Below are 21,477 nucleotides of genomic sequence, written 5' to 3'. Positions count from 1 at the left end.
AACTACATACAAAGACAAAAATCATCCAGGGGATGAACTCTTCCTACTTCAAGCCTTTGCAGATGGTTGATTCTCTAGGTATATCACTTTTATAACCACCAGCTGAAGTAATGTCACTCACCTTGAAACAGCCAGTCAAGCTTGTTCTACTGAAGGCTGTGATGATGCCCTTTTATGAATTTTCAGCTTCTTTCACTTTCTTTTTTTCCTTCCCTCACATACACAGGTGGGCATTGAATGAGTTATTAGAGAGAGGATTGCTGAGAAAGAATTTAAGATGATTGGGAAGTAAAAAAAAGAACTTTCTTCCCCCCAAGATGTACCTTTTCTAACTTTTTTCCATTTTAGTTTGATAATAGGTTCAATGTCACACCAAATAACAATTCAAAACTGCTACTAATACTTCCATTATTTTTCTTTGGATATCTGCTGCAGTGTTGCACGAGGCACTGAGAGTGTATCAAATACAATGTTTTCTGTTCTTTTTGAAAAACAAAAAATGTCACTAATTTCTATCTGTTATTTTCCTTTGCAGTGGTTAAACAGATAAAGAAAATGAGTGTGGAACTCCCCTCCTGCTCAATATATTACATTCTTTCCATTGAAAAATGATGTGTTTTTGTTTGTTGTAATTTTTGCAGACATTAGAGATGACCATAATTACAACCTACCATGTTTTGGTTTTGGTTTCTTTCTTTTTCTTATTTTTTTCTTTCTGCCTTGGAATGGCAGAAAATGTATAATATCCATGTTTATATCCCCCATCCAATTTATTTTCTTTGTTGTTTCATTAACTACTGCTTTAATGTTTTGCTTTGTCAAACTGTATTTTTGCATAACTTTCAAACTTTGGGAAAGAGTTACAGTGATAGAACCAGAGTGTAAGTTTTCTTTACATCAGTCAGTTACTTTTCTAAAAGTTATTAGACAACACATCCAAATTACAGAACAGTGGAAGGAAGGATGGCAGGCATGCATGCAGAAATGAGGGAATCTGTGTGGTCCTCAAACATGTAGTCAATTGCAAAGAACCAAACAGCCCCCTCCCCCGAATAGGATGCAGAAGGGAGTAAAAAGAAAGAAGGGAAACCTACAAAAATCAAGGAATTCTACTGTAAAAACAGATACTTTGGGCAACCACAAGCTTTTCAGAAAATTCTTTAACTAATGTGAGGGGAAAAGGAGCAAATTCCCATTGAAAAAGGAAATGAAGAAAAAAACAAAAAGAAAACTGCTCTGCTTTTCGTTCCAAGTAGAAGGCACATTCCAACATCATCAGCTGTGTGTTACTTTTAATAAACCTTTATTTGGCAGTTACTCACAAGCATGCTTATTGCTCTATAACACAAGCAAAATGAGGTATGCACCCGAGAATACAGAACTTAAAAAACAGAACAGAATTGGTTGAAATGAAGAGTCTCAGAGTGGCAATGCTTTTCAAAAATAAAAATAAATTTGTAAAGAATCCACTTTTAATATGGTCACATTATAGGACAACATGGAAAAGTGATTCTTTAATATGTCCTGACTATCTACACCTGACCAAGATTAGCTGTCAACCGTTGTTGAAGATGTCTGAATGTTATTAATAATACGTTACTACTGCTCCCATTAGTTTCTCAATATCTGCAAGACATTTACATCCATGAGGTAGCTACAACTTCTGGCCAGTCCTAGAAAGAAACTTCTCTCAGACATGTAAAGGTAGCAATCAAGCACCCAGACAGCAACAAAGACTCATCATCAGTCACTTCCCATTAGTAAATACCTGTAGTCCTCTTCTGGTTTCTTTTCCAGGCTCATCTCCCAACATGTCTAAGCAACCTCACTCTTATTTCGTTTCAATCCAGCAGCAGATGCAGGTCTGAAAGATGATATGTCAAAGCTAATTGTAGCTCTGGCAATGTGAACAATGAACATGTTTCTTTTTTCTCTCTCTTCATAAGAGCATGCCTAACCTTTCTGACCTTGCAAACTCCTAAAGTGACCATCAACCCCACTTTAGCACTGGGATCACTCTGAAAAAAGCAAGTCTTTCACACCTTCAAAATGCAATGTCATTTCTTCCACTAATTATAATACATCTTTCATAACCCAGAAGTGTTGACTGACAGACAGGACAGCAACTGGTATCTAGTGCGACACACAAACAGAGGCTCAGCAGACACTCCTGATGCTTCTCCCCTTGTGACTTCTTGAAACTACCAAAATTTCAGCTTTCTTTCTCATGATTTTGAGGCATGAAGTGTCAACATTGTCAACAAACTAACAGTTCCCTATGGCATATCCCAGCAGAGAGGACCGTGCTAGAGAAAACGAACCAAGAAAAGTAGGTCAAGGGAAAAAAAAACAAACCAAACCAAAATAGATTTTTATTCTACACTTAATATGTTAAAATGTAATGCAGAGATGGAATATAAAAGAAAAGAAATCACGTTTTACAGTATATTGGGTGTTCCAGCTCCTACTTTACAGATATTAGAGTTCCTTCTTTGCTTCTCATATTGGCAGTAGTTACCAGGAGGTAACTGCTTAATTAGTTATTAGTTCAATCATTTTGCCAATGAGCCAGACACAGTGGCTTGGTGAAGCATCTGGCACTTGTTTCCAGGCTCTCAGCAGCCTCCTCAAATGTAGCAGTTCTCTAAGCTGCTCTCAGCTGCAGCAGCAATCTTCACTGTGATAACCATTGTTTCACAGAAGTTGTAGGAGTTGTGCAGGGGGACTTCTAGTAAGCCCAAACATGTTCCAAATGGAAGATTTTCAAATGTCATGCCTGTTCACCCAGGAATTCATTCACATAACTGGTTTTGCTGCAGGCTTATGTCCTGAGGGCTGTTATGCCATAAAACTTCCAGCATAAGTGGAAGATGAAGTCCTTTCATGAATCCAGATGAACATTTGATAGTCTCAGAAGCTTGGTCCTGTGAGTTGATAGCCCCAGGCATTTTAACTTGTACACCATAGATTTAAAAAACAAAACAAAAAACCATAACACACCCCCAAAACAAACAAACAAACAAAAAACAAAGCAAAAAAAAAAGTTCTGTAGGTCTTGGAACGTAATTTTATAAGAGAGACTCCAATTGGCCCATTGGTCCAGTGGGGGTAACAAGAAGTTTGTGAGAGTCAATGAGGATTTTCATGTTCTCTAGAAGAATAATTTCACTGGAGAAAGTGGTGCACCAGCAGTGTTACTTCCTGTCACAGTGACCTACAACACCCTGTTTTTTTCAGGAGGTATGGAAGATAAATGGAAATAAATAGTTGATGACCTTTTGTTGAACTGATGCTTTTACGTGTGAAGAGTTTGCAACAACTTTGCCAGAGATCTGGAGGCTGAAATTGCCTTTTTTTCCAGGGAGAGGTTATTTCCCCTTAAAATAGCTCTGAAAATCTCTGCTCTATGAACCTTAACACTTGCTTCACCTTCAGTCTTTTTTGAAGATGGCTGATAATTTCACTGATAGCTCAGAAGTCCATTAGTTAGACTCTGGATACACACTTTTTCAGTGTGTATCCAGAACCAAACATACTTCTGGACGGAACGGGTCTCTCTCTCTGTCGTGTAAGGATGTGTTAGAAAAGTGGAAAATAATGTGATTCGTACCATAGACTGAGCTATCTCTTGGACTTTCTTAGTATCATTACACATAATGGTAACAGACACAATTTAACTTGTAGGAAAATGGTATATACATAATGTATGTAAAATTAGTTGAAAATTATTTATACTCTCTGCTTATTAGTTATCTTTCCACCTGAAAGCAGATGTTAAACTCTTGAAAAATCAGAGCAGCTATGAAACACATTGAGGTCAGGGAACAGCTAATCAGTCCACCCAAGCTGTCCTTCTAACGTGCTTTGACACTTCAGAGATATCTCAATGCTGGTCTCCTGTTTCCCTGTTTCAATTTTTAATCCTTCTACCATTATGTCTCTCAAATACTGTCTGAGGGATGTGAAAGTTCTTTGCTAATGAACAGATGTTTATCCCTTCCCTAAATGCCGAATTATTGCACATTAACTATGTCTATGCAATAGATAAAAAAGGATTAAAAAAACCCAACAACTCTGCATCTGGAACTAGGTGACACCAACTTAATGGTACAAATGCTGTCTAGGGTATTTTTCCCTTTATGTAGCAGATACATTTTTGAGAATATGTAGTTCCAGAGGCCCAAAATGGATCCTGAGAGAGATTTAATAGTTATGTAGGATTAATGGCAAGTGGTTGCCATCAGTTCCTGATTCTCTTAAATTTCACAAAAACAGATGTGACCATTGTATTTGAAATCAGCTGTTTAGGTATAAAAGATAATATTTTACCATCTTAATAGTCCATTCTCTGAGCAGATATGGCCCTGGGTAATATTGAGGATGCTGCCAGTATCACAGGACAGGACCATTTGGATAGCACTATGGTGGACAACCCATGGACTGGCAGAAAGGTAGGAGTGCAGTTCAGGGAGCTTTAGGGGCATCAGTGAGAGCGGAATGGTGGCTGCTAGCTTCACTTGCACTTGAAAGAACCCACAGTCCCAATGGACTCTGTGTGTGTGTGAAAGTGTGTGTATGTGTGTGCATGTGTGAGCGCAGGTCTGAAAAATTCTGGGGGTTACAGCTCCCTTCACTTCTTCCCTCTTCCTCTCCTTTTCTTTATCCTTTCCCTCTCCTATCATGAATGCATAGTGTTTTCTGAAAGACAGTCTTCTGGAGTGGTTAAATCTTATTTTATAACTGTACCGCGTGCAGTCTAAGAAGTGGTGGCATGGAAAGGGTAGAATTATTCTCCTTTGCCATTAGAGCTGGCCCACAGCTTTCCTTTTTAACCATTCAAATGAGATGGGAAGAGTCCAGCCCTTCTAGGTGACTATAGCAACCTGGGAGTATGTGGGAAGTGCATGCTGGAAAGGAGGAGGCAATGAAAGAATTCATTGTGTCATCTAACAAAGTCTTGTGCTAACCCAGAAATGTGCCAAAACTGGCTTGGGTCTTCTCCTACTGCATGTTGATATACACATTGCAAAGGTGTTTGGCACATTGTCTAACCTGATTAACCTGGTGGACAGTGCATTTTGCTGCCTTCTGCTGTGTTTTCTTTCAATTATCTTTACTTAATGTAAGCAGGTGGAATCAGAGAGGCAGTAGAAGAATACAAATACATACACCTACTTCTCTCTCCCTGCAACCCCTTGAGATCCTTTCTGGGTGCCCTTTTATCTCTTCCTGGTTTTCCCACAACATAAGAATTCCTCTCTGACAGCCAACTATGCCTGTGTTTCAGCAAGTGAAACTTGTGGCTGTGCTGTCTGGCATATGAACAGATGTTGTGTTCACAACATGCTGCTTCTCATCCCGACTGTAGAATGGGATGGAAGCATGAATTGTGTGTAATTTCCTGAAAACTAGAAAGTTTTGCCTCTGCTTTCTGCAGAGGACTCATCTGACAAAGACACCAACAGCTTATGGTTACCTGAGATCTCTATAACTGTTAGCTGTTCGAGTTTGAATGCAGTGGTAAGTGAGGTGGCAAAAGTACGGAAAACAGAGTAAGAGCATGTGTATGTAAAGGTTCAGATGAAACATTTGGATGTGCCTTTGTGGGAATTATATATGCACATCCAAGATGTGGAATCGTGGAAGTACAAATTCTCCATCCCAAGTTCTGGGCATCTGAATACCATCTAAAATACTTCAAATTCCACTATCACTATTATAAAGTTGATAATAACTGTATTTATACTGTCTGATTCACTCCTCACCTAAGACTTTCCACCTGTAAATGCTAAGGATGTTTATCACCATTTTGAGGTTTTTTTTTTGTTCTTTCTTCTGTGTGTGGTAATTATGATTATGAGAACACACTGTTTGCAACTAGCTGAAATGCACATAATGGCCCTACTATTTACTGAAAGAAAACTTGCTTACATATCAACAAACTCTGTTAATGGAATCAGAAAACAAGTTTTATTTGCTAGTACTTTTTGTGTCTAATACTAAATACTCAAATGATTAAACCATCTTTTTACAAGTGAAAATCCATTCTCTTTGCCCCATTGTAAAGACAGTGATATTAATATAAAGAAAGGTGAGAGGGTAGCTTATGTTTGTTGACTACTAATTCAGCAGTATAGCTTCTGGAAATTTTTGTCATTTATTGCTGTTAAAGAATTTATAACCTGGAGAAGCTGGTGATAATGGGCTTTAAGCCAAACAAACTCCCCAAACCACTGGATTAAAGAATCTTCTGTATTCTGTGTAGTCCCTGAAGCACAGTTTAATGGTTCTGCTGAAAGGGTATCAATCATACAGGAACCATTCCAAAAAGTTACAGTGAGGCACTCCAAGAAGGTTAACTGTTTGCATTTTCTGTAATGTAATACAATTGTAAAACTACATCTAGGAGGCCTAACAATCAGAATCTTTGCAGCAAAAATTATGCAATCCATGTTTTACTTTGCTTTTAATTTCTGCAACTTTGGACTCATAGGTTTTGTGGAGTTCTCCTATTCTTTTAGATGTTTTTATTTCAACATGTATTTATTTTTCCTATGCTTTTCTAGCCATAGGTGGGAATTGGAAAGCAGGTATGATTTTCTCATTATTTATGGGTGTGATATTTTGTTGGGTTTTTTTCCGCAAACATGACCATTCATGCTCGTTATCAGTGTATGCTTTCAGTCTGGAAATTTGTCTGCTTTTGGTTACTTATGATGAAATTATTGTGTGTTTTTGTAAAAAATATAGTTAAGTATTCTCTTTAAGGAACTACCATGGTTGGGAAAGTTAGTATTTTTTACATATCATTACCAGTAATAAAACATTGCAAATGGATAAAGGTCTAGGAAATTTTAATCTATCAGTTTAATACAATTGCAATTAAAAAAGGAGTGCTATTTACTCCTTCAGTCCTTCCAGAAGCCTTTTCTGCAGCTAAATTCAAAGGCTACTCATTTCAAAATTGCCTTATTAGTGACTGTGAACTGATATCACAATCATGACAGTGAGACTATAATGAACTATAATCTGTGAGGGAAAGAAATAAACTGTAAATCTTTAAAGCTACATATTTTAGGAAAAAAGGTTGGAGGTCGCCTCATTTTTCTTCTTGAGGACTTTGCATAATGTATTTAAATAACATAAGCAGATATAATCAGTTCAGTTACAAAAAGTCAGAATCGTGATATCAGTTTGCAATCACAAATAAAGTATTTTCAGGCAGGTTAGCCTTCTAATTTATTCTACAGTCTTGAGGAGGTTTATCCTTTGAATTCTACATTCTGCAGCTCTTTAAAACATGCAACTGTCTGCCACCAGTTAGTTATCTCTACTCTGACTCACATTTCAAACAATAAATGCAACAATAATAAAAATTACAGCCCGTGTAATTCTGTACATTGGCATTATGCTGTCAGAGAAACCGTAATACATAGGGCTATTACACCAAACCTTCTGTTGCTTTGGAGTCCGTGAAGTAAATGAAAAAGCCATGTTCTCTTATGCTGCATAAAAGCACAGGAAAAATTATGTGTCATCGATAATGCTTGAGTCTCATGTTTCTTGAAGACATTTTACATTACCCAAACTGCAGTGACAAGACTATATCATTGAAAGAAGACGACTGTCCTATTTCATAACTTACTGATGTTTTTCTATGGCTTTAGGTGCTTCAAAGCTATTTGGTCCTTTTTGGTCTGGGTGCACCACCTTGAGACATCAGAAAGTTTAGCTAGACATTTTTGCAGGAGGAACATAAAACCAGTCAGCAGCAGAGAGTCCACTTTCACACTGGATCTCTTCTTTCCATAGTTTTTTTGGGTTTGAGTGGGATTTTGATTGTTTGTTTTTCTTTGTTATTTGTTTTTTCTCTAATGAAGTTTTCTTTAGCTTGTTTCTCTGTTACAGTAAACTTAGATTTATGCTCTAAAGCTCGAGATAGCAGTTATGTTGTTCAAAATGGGCAAATATTGATTCAATACAATTTTTCTGATGATTTGGAATCTGCATCTTTCTTCAGTTATACAACAGAATAAAAATATTTATTTTCATTATATCAGGATTCTTAAATAATTTTATAGGAATTCATTTGTACATACTTGAAATTATTATTTTCTGGTTTAATATTTTGAAAGTGCACGATAGTTAGTTAATTTATTTTTCTAAGATATAAAGTGTCTTCATCATCTTAGCTATCTTAGCTATAACATTTCTATTTCTCTCTCTCTTCGCCCCGCCCCTTTTTTCTTTTGGTTGTGATGACTACAGTGCAAAAAAAAACCCCAAACCTCATAAAACCCTAACTTGTTTTCTTCCTGAGGCTTCAACACTATCATGTCAGGAAGTGAAAAAATAACTGAGGCAGAGATTTGTCAGCTTTTTCAATTTTAACACCAAGGAAAATTTCTATTATCTAATGGTCCTAGAACACATTCTGGGATAAAAAACAATCCTTATTAATAACTTTTTAAAATTTCTAAGTGTATTTTTATGAACATTTCCTTCAGATTTTTTTATTATTTATTTTTTAACATTTTAAAGCAGTATCTATAATTACTTACTTGTACGTTTCGCAGTATTTAAAATATAACCTTGTAAACAATGCATGTTGACTTAATTGATTTCAATTGCAGCAGAGAACTGTGCATGCTGAGTGCCAGGTAAATGTCATGATCATTTTTAGATAAGATGCTCACCTCCATTCCTGCCTAATTATATGCCTAACACAGTGTCTTTGGCTATCAAAGGTGCAATAGCTTTGGACTTCTGGGGTACAAGAACAAGTCATGGCCATTTCTTGGTTCCATGCTAGAATAAGACTTGCGTTCAACAGACACTCTCTGTTGAACGCATGTTGGAGGTTGTCATGTGCATTCAGTGCTCCAACACGTATTTTTTGTAGACATAGAGGGGACCAGGAGCTCAAAGCGTACTGCAGTCAGTGCCATCCACTAAGTGCAACATGAGAATCCAAAACCTAGTCATGGGGGAATTCTTCTAAAAGCAAATTTGTAGAAGAAATGCATAGGAAGAATCCACCTCCAAATAGAAACCCCACATTAACACTTAAAAATAAGTTTTTGTGTTTAGTTAACACTGTAAACCAAACAAAAAGTCTACAAACAAAAGAAATTAAGACTATGCCTTTCCTACTCATGATAAGCACAGTAATTTTACTTGTATTCACTTCCCCTATCTGACAGGTAGGAATTAGGAGTAAACTATTCTATATTTGACTGAGAAGGAGGTACATTGGGAAGGCATAGGTTTGTGTTTATTCAGTTCATAACTACGCTCATATTTCATCATAATTAGCAATTTGGTTGCCTATATTAAGGGCCTGAATCTGCAAACACTTATGTGTATGAAGAATTCTACTTCAGTTAATACCCCGAGAAGAATTGCTTCCTTACTTTTACACCTGTTGTGACATTTTTATCCAATCTTCAGCTGCTTTTGTTTTGTTGTGTATAATGTTCCCACTTCAGTAGACTTCTGCAAACTTGTAAAGTTTTTCTTGCTGTAAAGCATTAAGTATATTAGCGATGGTAATGTATTTTTTAATCTCCAAAACATTTCTTAAAAAAAAAACAACTCACATTTTATTTTATATGATCAAGAACAGAAAAAAGACATCTTATACCACATTACAGTAATATTAAACATAGCCTACTATCCCAATACTAGCAATTACTGTGAGGGATAGCATTAACCTGCTGTCCCAATCCAATGTCGGGGGAGGTTTCGATACGATCCCAAGGACAAGATTAAGACACAAATGAGGTCAAATGCCGTACAACCTTTTGACTTTATTTCGGTGAACGAAGGGGTGAGGACCGGGTAGGGAGACAGGGAAAAAAAAAAAAGAGAGAAAGAGAGAGAGAAAAAAAATGAGCAAAAGACCGTGCAAGAGAAAAAGAGAGAAAGAGCATGCTCAGACGGGTGAGAAGAGGGCCACTTAGGGGAACTAGCTACTGCCACTCCGAGTCTAGCATTGTCCCGTCGATCAAAGGTCCAGCTGGTCCAGCCTCTGTGTCCACAGGAGCAGCTTCCAAGGACTGCACGGGGTAGGAGGAGGAGGAGAAGAAGAGCAAGCCTCAAAAGGCGCACGCTGTCCTTTTATAAGGCCAGGCACATGCGCAGAACGGGTCTGCGTACGCGCAGTTTGCGCCTCTGCTTTTCACGCCCTGGTCTCTGCGCAGGCGTACGTGCAGTTCATGGCCCCGCCCTTCGCGTCCTGGCCTCTGCGCGGGCGACCTGTGGTGGTTTCGTCGTGGGCTGGATGTCGAAGCCAGAAGATGGCGGTAGAACGGCAATGTCGAGCAATTCTGGTTCCATCACAGTCCTCGACACATGCAAGGCTAGTTTCTTAGCTGTTTCCCTTTTTGCCATGTTGAAAAAGAACCATACCCTCTGCAATCCTTCTCTTATCTCAACTTTTTTTTAATCAACCACCAATATTACCTCCCACCATATAGTCATTAACAGTCTTTAGTGAAAGTATTTCCTAAGGACTTCTTGAAAGTCTAAATACAATGTTTGCTGGTTTTTTCCTAATCCAGGGTTATGTCAATCTATTCAGAGACTTCAAGTGGACCAGAAACATAGTTTGCCTTTTTGTTTTGTCCCCTATGCTCATTCTGCTGTTTTACCTATATCTTTTATTATTGCTTCTACGAGCTTCCTAAATACTGAGTCAGGGTTCATTGTTTTCTAATTCCCTGAATCATCCCAGATACCTTCATATTAAAATAGCTACATTGTTTGAACCTACAGTTTCTTTCTGCGCTGTTGTAGCTGTGTGACTGATTGCACATCTTTGTTAGTTACTAAGCTATTTCATTTTAAGTCCTCCCAAAGAACTCTCGGGTGAGAACCATCTGCTTCTATGAATGTTTGCTCTTTAATATATCACTTTGGGCACCATCTGACTTCTCATTATCTGACAACAACTCATCTTCATTACCTGGAGAGAGCAGTTCCAAAGCACATATCTTCTCAACTTCCCGATGCTGGAAGTTGACACAAATCAATCATTTAACATGTTTGCAAGACGCTTCTCCGTAATTTCCCCCTTTTCTCTTTGTTAACCCAAGGGATTCAGAGATTTTTTTTTTTTCCTATACTAATACAGTCAAATTAAGTTTAATTTGATTTTTTTTAATAATAATATTCAGCTTCCTTTTGGGTTCTCTTCTTTCCTACTTTATATTGCAATTGTTAAATGTGTTTTCATTTTTTTGGTTAATGTCAATTTCAACTCAAGACCAAACAGTCAGAGGCTGAACTCCAAACATAAGAGAAATACCTATTCTCTGATGGCTATATTTTACTTTCTACAAAAATCCCACTGAGGAGCTTTGGTAGAGTATCTCTCCAAAGCAATTACAAATCTTTATGAGCTACATATAATATGGTGACAGATCTCCATTAATAAACAGAAAAAGGAATAATTTTACTTCTTTGTCCTTTGGGCTCCAGGAACATCATCTCAATCAACAAAATTGAACTAACATGCAATAAAGGTTTCTTTTAACATCCATAATTACATAGTGGAAAATCAAGCTTGCCACACATCTGTTATTTCTCACTTAAAACAAATACTCTTTTTGTTAATACATATCTAACAGAATTTACACCTTTGCCTAAAGACTCTGCTCCATTATACATTTTCATTGTATGAGGCACAAATAACACAATGTCAACTTTTCAGCTGAAGAAAAAAATGATTTTTTTTCCTTCTCCCCCCCACTCCCACGCAGTGGTCAGCTGTTTAATTGTCAGTCCTGGGTGATATATCATCCAGAAGTTTTCTAGTCACTAGGGAGAGTCTTTCATGTTGGCTGTAACCTCTAAAGAGGACATTTTGGATAAAAATGAACAGAAGCCAGTGCAAGCCATTTTTCCAACAAAACCTGCCAACTTTTATAAACAGTGTTCTCTGCATTACTACTATGAAACACTTGGGATACAGCAATTGTTTACCTAAACACTGTGGAATTGCACAGCTATTTCAAAGAGAAAATGAGTAGCATAAGGCTTGCAAGATGTAAAGGCAGTTAGTGGATGACTAAGTCACAGAGGAAAGCTGTAAGCGAGCAAAGAGTGGAAACTATATCTGTGAAGGTCTGTAGAAGTTATCTTATCCTCACCACTCTATGGTGACTCAGGTAAGTGCTTTCCATATTCTGAATCTTAATACTAACTCTTAACTGATACACAATGAACTATTAGAATACTAGGATTGCTCGCTTATGCAAATTAGATTTTGATCACTCAGATCTGCTGAGTTCTGAAAAACCTGATCTAAGGCAACCCTGACTTGAGTGGGAAGGAAGTTGTATCAGTTGACCTTCACAGGTCTGTTCCAAACTCAGTTACTTTACGGCTTTATGACTTTTGTCCAAGCCTTTCCAAGTCCAGTACAAAATCTGAAAATATTTATTCACGTCTCTTAAATTGGGCATGATGGTGTTTGTCTTCCCAAGTAACCGTTAAGCGTGATGGAGCCCTGCTTTCCTGGGGATGGCTGAACACCTGCCTGCCCATGGGAAGTAGTGAATGAATTCCTTGTTTTGCTTTGTTTGCATGCACGGTTTTTGCTTTGCCTATTTAACTGTTCTAATTCATTTTACTTCAGTTATTAAACTGTTCTTATCTCAACCCATGAGTTTTCTCCCTTTTACCCTTCTGATTGTCTCCTCCGTCCCACCAAGGGGGGAGTGAGCAAGTTGCTGTGTGGTGCTTAGTTGCTGGCTGGGGTTAAACCACGACAACTTCGCATCAGGTAGTCCCCAGGCCTGGATCACAAACAAAGCTATTTTATAAAGTATTTTTTAAAAACAAATAAACATAAGTAGAAATGCTAAGATATAGTATTTCCAAGTGCCATCATGAAAACTGTAGAAAGGAAAGACATGCCTGGTAAGCGCTTCAAATCCATTCATGAGCACGTGATGAACACATCACTTTTCAGTAGCTGCTGTGGTTTTATGACTTGTCATGCCTTAAACGAGGTTGACCTCATGTGATCAAACTAGTTAATTTTACAGTGTGATACTCTTCCTTTCAGCTGCAGTTTTGGTCAATTTGATGCATAGGCAAGGCCAGCTTGGTTTTTATTCTTCAGTGTATCATATATATATGTATGTATATATATACACATACATATATATGTGTATGGAATAGGATAGCCCAACTCTAAATAGATGCCTAACTTCTCTTGAAATAGGCTAATAGAGGAGATTTAAACTGATATAACTCTTTCTTTCCCACTTCCACATAATAGATTTACTCTGTAAAAGCTGTAAAGCTGATGTAATGTATTCTGTAAAGGACTAACACTCTTGGGAGGGGAATAATTAAGATACTGTCTATTGTCTATTCAGTAGCCTATATATATAATAGTGTGTACCAGTTCCTATGAAAACTACTATGAACATCTGTCACAGGGGGGTTCTGTGCTGCTTTTACATCTTCTAGATTCCTATGCAAATAGATAATTTTCCACCCTTTTTCCATTTCTCACTCTGCCATAATATCTGTCAGTTTTCCAGTAGCTACAATTCCTACACCCTGCAGTGATTGTAAAAGTAGTTCTGGTAGTACTCTTCAGAGCTTATACCACTTCAACAGTTCTTCTCTGGTGGATTAGGAACCTCATTTTGCAGCACTTACTCAGGCAAACTTCTCATTGCCTTCATTGATTTATAATCACATGACCCAAAATCAAAATGAAAGGTGAACATTAAGCTAAATGCATTCTTTTCACCCCTACGTTGTGCTAAAATCAAATATGGTTGCTCTTATTCTAACAATATTGCTCTAATGAGTTTCAGAATACTTATAGTTCAGTCTTTTCTGAATTTCTAAGCAGAAGGAATTAAGTACTGTCCCAAGGCTAGTAAAGATAACATTTTCAATAAAAACAATACATTGATTACATAAAATCAGAATTTCACATTATGATATGATATCCTGCAGTCAAAGCCAAACAAGACTAACTGCTAAACAAGGCTGAACAGTAGGGAAGAGAATGCATTTTTCTTTATGTGAAGCTAATGTTACAATTATACTCATGTATTTCCTTTCTCATTTCTCTATTGTCCTAGAGAACTCTGCAAAGAAAGCATCACGTGTAGAATTCAAAAAGATGTAGAAAATTCTTTGTGACTGATTATGAAATCATTTTAATATTCCTGATACTAGTCAACATATATTGCACAAGATAAGAATCTAGATGTAAGGACTTCAGAAGTTCTCATTAAAGGCAGTCATTGTTCTAATAACATAAATATATAAAAATATCTATTTCTATTGCTATTATAAAATTACAGTTGCAGAGTCCACACTAAGAAACAATATATACTGCACAGCCTTTTTTCCCCCCTTTTTTTTCCTTTTTTTCCTTTTTCTTTTTTTCTTTGCAGAATATCAGGCTAATATTATATCCTTCTCTCTTCCCTCCTACCCAAATTATACTTAATGTCTGTAGCTCTCTGTCCATCCAAACCTTTCTTTCTCCTTATAATCTTTGAAATCTTCTATTGCACTCAAATGCAACTTTTGTCTGAATGAGGACAACAGAACAGAACCAGTAATGACATGAGTACCCAGAAGCAATCAAGTATATAGCTTATTAACTGAGTCATGCCAACATGTCAAGTCTACTTTATCTTTGTAACACAAAAGGGTCCTCAATTAACGTGCTTGTTACAGACATTCAGACTTGGATATTGCTATTCTTTGATGTGAATCGGGAGGCAGTCAAATCTCATCTGCACATTTAGAGTGATATTTAGGTAAAATATCTAGTTACTGTGGGCTTTTAAACCATGCATTTTTCTTTCAGAATTTTGCTTTGAAGCAATGGCTAAATTCAGAAGAGGACATAGGTAGTACTTCTGTCTGGGGCTAATTCTAAGACATAGGCTTGCTCAGATCCTAAAAATCCAGCTTCAGTTGCTGCCTAAACCTGCAAATACCTAAATTCATGGAAGCTTCTGTTTCCCTTGAGGTTTTTTTCTTCCTCCAGTCATCCATATTTCTGCTGGGCTAATGATCAGCTGATCAGCTTCCAAAATGCAGCAGGACTTAGAAAATCACTATTCTTATTCTGAATCTGTCTGTAATGCGTGCCCAATGTAAGTTTTCAATGTCTAACTCACATAAAGGGTAAAGAAAAGATAGCACTCACCTTAATAGTCCAGTAAGTAGAGGATGAGATCAAGTATAGAAAAAACAAATTAGGATTTATCTGCTCTAGCTACATGCATCCAGTACTTAGTAGGAGCTAGTCACTGGGAGATAATCTCCTTTTATAACCAGTAGATTTCTCTTCATTTTTAGAAAGCAATTAATCTGATTCATTTTAAATGATCACTTTAAATTAATGCAGATTGATCCTTTGGAAGTTGGGGGTTTTTTCACTATGATTTCTAAAGAGAGGTGTAGGGGTCTAGTTTGTGTTTAGAAACCCAAGTGCATAACAAGAGCCAATATATTTCACTTCTAGGTTTTCTTTCTTCTCTGCCTTATTTGGAACAACTGAGAGAGGACATCTATCCCATATGACAGAAGATCTATTCAGCAGTAGGCTGTAAGATACTATGAGGTAAATGTCTTCTAATGAAGCTATGGAACTTTTCTTTAAAGAAAGGAATACAAACTGGGTAAATTTAGAGTGGTCTTACTGGGGAAATTATGAGTGATCCTAGAGTCTGATAGTTTAGATAATGACCACATGAAGATCTGGACTAATTTCCTGGTTTTGCTGTTATGCATATATTCCAGTGGGACAGCTTCAAGTAAAACAATAGTTTAAAAAATATTTGGTTGAGATATCTGTTCCAAACATGGCAATGGAAATATACGCTCCTATTTGTTATTCCACATGACTAGTGGTTGCTCTAACCAACAGGTTATTATGTTTAAGGAAGGCCTCAGTCTTATTTTTTCAGGAGTCTCAGAAAGGAGTCTGACCCAAGAATACAGACAGACAAATCCCCCCTCCTGCCCACAATTAGGAACCTACTGCTGTAAGGAGGTAAAGAGTAAGTCCTTCCCTTCCCCTTGACAATTTATTGCCTCCAACTTCCCATTGCTTAACTTAATCACTCCTGTGAAATAGGAAAGTTTTCTAGGCTATGAGTTGATACTGTGCAGAAGAATTGAGAAGTACCTCAACAGAGTACTGCATTAAGTCCTGAAGAGACATAGAACTTGTTTGCATTTTTCCGCCACACACAGTTATCAGTGTACACAGGAACTGTTAGGAGCTTAATTTCTCCTTGTATAGATAAGCATTGATTCTTAACAGCTTACTACTTGAGCAGCATGCAACTTGGCCAGCAGATTTCATAAAGTGAAATTATGCCCAAGAATTAGTCACTGCCATGTCTAAAACCTTTTGTGGAATTAACCTAAGTAATTTGAAACTGCTTTGATAAGTTGTGTCTATAAGGAGAAATACCTTGCATTTTAATGAGGTATCAGGGGAGGGAGGAAGATTAATTTTTTTTTTTTTTTTTCAAAAAAAGTCCAAAGTGCAATTGAGACAAGGGTGGGAGGTCTTTCAACTATATTTTATTTATGGCTTTCATCAAAAAACAACTGTATATATCAAAAGGTCATGCCTCAAAGCATGAGTAAAAATTTCATTAACAAGGCTTACTGTAATGTCTGTTAAGATCTGCATCATGCAGAAGAGAAGGAAATAGAAAAGGTTCAAACTGAGGCTAAAGAAAAACAGATTTTTCTCTGGCTAAGACTACACAAAGATACAACTTTAAGTTACCTTTTTGAGACTTGATTTGATAAATTCGTTTTAAGCAAATACATCCATAAAGTCTGAACAGTGTATTTTATGACTACTCAAATAAAACATTCTAATATACCAGCCTGTCCTTGCAAGTTTCAAGGTTACCTACAACAGATTAGAGCTGTCAAGCCTCATGGTGCTTATTATATAGTGTTCCTGTTAAGGTTTCCTATGAAACTATTAGCCTTTTCCTTTGACATTTCCTGTTCTGCATGGCTGAATGTGTTTATAAACCACATATTGCTTTGAAGGTAGTCTAAGTAGTGTTCAGGTTAAATTAGTTGCTAACAAGTTACACTTATTGAATTGCTTTTGTTTACATCACAAAAGAATATTGTTATCCTTGGTGGTTTCAATAGTTTCCTTTCAAGTAGCTTGTGTATAAGCATATTAATTATTTTCTTCTTAATAGGAACACTGAGAAATTGTGTTCTGGATGATAATAATGTAGTTAATGAATTAGTTCTTTCACGTTAGTGAAGTATGTCACAAAATCAGTTTAAATATTTGTTTCATTGAGTAGGGAAACAACACAATCATCTCAAGGCACATTTTGTCTAACCATTTTGTAAGAAGATACCTATAAGGATAGTAATAAATTTCTACTCAATATTTTGCAAATAACAGAATAAAGTAAACAATTATAAAAAGAAATATGGAAAAAATAGCTAGGAAAAAAAAACCTAAACAAAACAATAAAATCATTAATACATACTACAGTTTTATAGAATTGTATCCACTACTATTTTTAAGCCCATATCTACAGTTGTCTCATTTTTACTGTTTTCTTTGCTGAATATTTTTGACTTTTCCCTCTTACAACTAATGAAACCTTTAAAGCTAGTAGAATTGTGTAACTGCCATATTAATTTTTTGAAAAATAAAAGTAAGTCTAAGGATTTTCCACAGATAGAATAGCTTGAACACTTAAATTCAATAGCTGTGTAAACTCCATCAACAGAATTTATGCTCCTAAGAGCAGACAGAACATCCCAGTGCAGATCCTCAGCTGCTGTAAACTGAATTTCACCATTTGATAGCCCAATGGTAATTTACTTGAACTGGGTATCAGACCCCCCCTTGGTTAATTTCCCTGAGACAGAAACATGTGATCTGACTTGCAGTATAATGAAAATACGGAGATATTTCTGTTAGGCATTTAAATGACTTGTTCTCAATGGCAACTGGGTACTAAATGGGTTGTTAATATAGTAAATGCAAACCAGTGTATTTGTTGCTTTCATAAAGCTTTATGCTATATGCAATACTTTTGGATAACTTTTATAACCCTCCACATCTTTGCAAAAGGCCAGTTGGCTGATGTTAAAAGAATACATAAATTTTCTGCATTGCTTCCCCTAGAGTGTATGGCAAGAGTTCAATATTTGCAGCTGACTCTATTTACTAGACAATAATTCAGTGTGGAAAATTACACAATACATACAGGTTGACACAGTTTAACATAATTGACAGTTTGCTGAGGGACATCCCAGCTGAATTAGCTTGCACAGGGTATAGCTGTCTATCTCAAGGTTAGACTAAGAGCACCTATGAAACCATGATATGCAAAGGTACAGCAACTTTGCAGAGAGATTACCTCTCTCTTGACCTCTTTGCAATAAATACGGAGCCTTCTATATTCCCTCTCTGGGCACTTAAGTAGCATAAAATTCCAAACAACAAAATGTAAATGCTTCTTTTATTGGGATCTAAAGCTATCCTGTGAGATATTAAAGCACTCATAACACATTTGTAATATTTCTAAAACGTTAAAGTATTATTCAGAATTTGACAGCTAGATAGTGCAGAAACAGCAAGAACTGAAAAACACATAGTACCTCTTGTTCTACATCTATCTTAATAATATATGTACACTGGTCATATATGAACCTTACTGCAGTAATATTTTTATGTTTTTTGATAGGGCATAAAAATGGTGAAAAGCAACATAAAAATCTGAGAAACATAGGAAGTGTTATATTTTTGAAATATTTTGCTGTATTTTATCTATTTCTAAGCAGGGAAGGAGGGTAGAGAGGAACCTTGGGCCAAGGTTTAGCAGCAGTCTACAGAGAAACCATCTGTTATAGGGAATATGTCAGGAATTATTTCATTTGACTATGTTTTTACAGAAATATTTAGCCTGAGAGGTGTGATAACCACTTAAATAGTAGATCTGGATGAACGGAAAGCTTTAACTTTTTTTTTTATTGTTTTAATTTTTTAAATTATATTACCAATTTTAGAATGTTCAGGATGGAATTTCATATATTTATATATATAAAAAAAGGAAGGAATTAACTTGAAAGTTTCAGCTATGAGCTGAATCAAGCCCCTTACTAGAAGTCCCTTTATTTCAAGGGAAAAAAAAAATATTTCTCAGAGTCTGTTTTCTCTGAACAGGACAACAGTAGTTCAAGAAGGGTAAAAGATGTTATTGAAAAAGATTTCATTTAGTTTTGGTTGCTTATTTTGAAAATCAAAGTTATCTGGAATATTTGGACATATCTTGTCTAAATATAGACAAGTTTAAAAAGTACCTTGAGAATGACAAAGAGAGTGAAAAAAAATTCAGAGGAACTTAGGTGACTGCTCATGAACTTTGGATAAGTAAATACTTAAGTAGTCTTAAAAAAGTATTTGTCTGAATTATATCTTAGGATCTATTTTTTTCATTACTGATTTATATGTCACATAATGTCAGGGATCAGATCCATAATTAAAATTCTTAAACAGAAGAGAAACACGGTGCTTAAACAGAAGACAGGGATTCCCAAAAGAGATAATACACACAAAAAAACCCATTATAAATCTAAGTCTGTGCCTTCTTTATGAGTTCAACTCAAATAACACAAAATTAAATATTGAGTCTCCTGAAGTGAATTGCACAACTTCCATAGATATCAGTAAGACCAGAACTTCAGTGCTGCACTATACTGAATAGTCAGTCTGGCATTTGTACTTAAAGCTTTGATGCAATTACCAGAATGTGCCAGTATAATTGGATGACCTGAAAAAAAGAAGTAAATAAAATAACAAGTCATCTACTCAAATGATGGCTTATGTTTTGGACCAACAATGTCTTTGTATTTTGACCATACCATACTGTTTAAATCAGTTCTAGTGAATCCTTTTCCAGATGTATTTTCACAAAGTAGCAGAAAAGGTTTCATTACCACATTAATAAAATTTATTTAATACTTCAAAATCTACCTACTTGGAAAACCTATTTTCTAATGGACAAAAAAGTTTATGTGTAACTACTGCCACCAGAAAACCTTTTAAAACTGAAAAATAATAATGAATAAAAATATTTGTATGTAGATGTCAGTGCTGTGTTTCTGATGCCGAAGAGAGAAATAATACAACGTTTTAAATATATGAAAATATGCTACATAGGAAGTTTTACTTAAACTAACAAACTGTTGAATTTCAGAGACATAAATTTTCAGTACATGTAACAGGATTAGCAAATTATTTAGGAAGTGCTTTTGTGAGCTTTTGTGTCTGTGTACAGGGAAAATTAAAGTGATCTGATTTCCAAAGTCTTTTGGCCAAAAAAAGCTACGGAGAATTGAGGATTACACATCCTCCAGAGATCCCTTCTAACATAAATTATTTTTCAAATCTATGATTCTATGAAAAGAATGCAGTCTTAAGTAAAACAAACATTTAATGGCTCCAGTACTACTCAGTTCCATGGAGTCTTAATGGTTGTCGTTCGAGAGTATGACCTTAAATAGTCAGGCCACTAGAAAGACTTGTTCATGTGAGCCATTCCTTCTTAGTTATCAGTGATCACACCAGTAGTTATCCTGGAGCGAGGCCCTTGTGAGCTGTTAGGACAAAATCAATAGCTGAGGAATAAATTCTCTGCATTGCAAGATTACTCAGAGATGTCTTAAGAGATTCAGGGACTCATTCATTCACCCTCTGCTGCAGGAATATGATCAGTTACTCATAATTGCAGCTCTTATAAAATTTTCCTTCCCATACCGAATTCCTGACACAGCTGTACTATTTATTCAACAGAAGGATAAGTAGTGAGTTAACCAGCTCTCTCCAGAAATCTCTAAAGCAATTATATAATTGTTTGACATATTTGATATCTCATACAGAGGTGCTAAGTTCTAGACAATCAAGGCAACCTTTGAGCTTTCTGCAGGTTATAGGTGCATTCACTACACATGAACATATTTCCAGTTGAAGGCATGAAGAGAATAATCAGGAATATCTGTAGGAAGAATTAAGAAAAATCCAGACCAATCAAATGCAGCTGGATAACTGCAGGGCCATCTGCTAAAACAGTATTTTTTGTTAGATATTGTCTACTTCTCAATTTTCCCCCTCTCTGTTTCTACATTAATTGTACTAATATCAGTCATAGAGATTCTGCAAAGCAAATGCAGCTTCCACCTACAGCTGTGTTGCCATTTCTCATAGAATTGCATCTGGATATCTTAAAAAAGCACTACATGGTGGAAATATCCTTTACTTGATAAAATAGCTGAAAAAACTTCAGAACAGTTAAGCAGGAGGAAAAAAAATGTTGATAAAGAATGAGATCATGGGCAGCAAAAGAGCAAACATAACTTTTGTCTGTATTGTGAAGTTAATTGTAAATTCTGACGCCGAGGTGGGAGCCAGAGCAGAGCACT

The sequence above is a fragment of the Nipponia nippon genome, unplaced genomic scaffold (genome assembly GCF_047370975.1).
Source record: "Nipponia nippon isolate SJK-2023a ecotype South Korea unplaced genomic scaffold, ASM4737097v1 scaffold_2, whole genome shotgun sequence".
Lineage (NCBI taxonomy): Eukaryota > Metazoa > Chordata > Aves > Pelecaniformes > Threskiornithidae > Nipponia > Nipponia nippon.
This window is presented reverse-complemented; position numbering follows the sequence as displayed.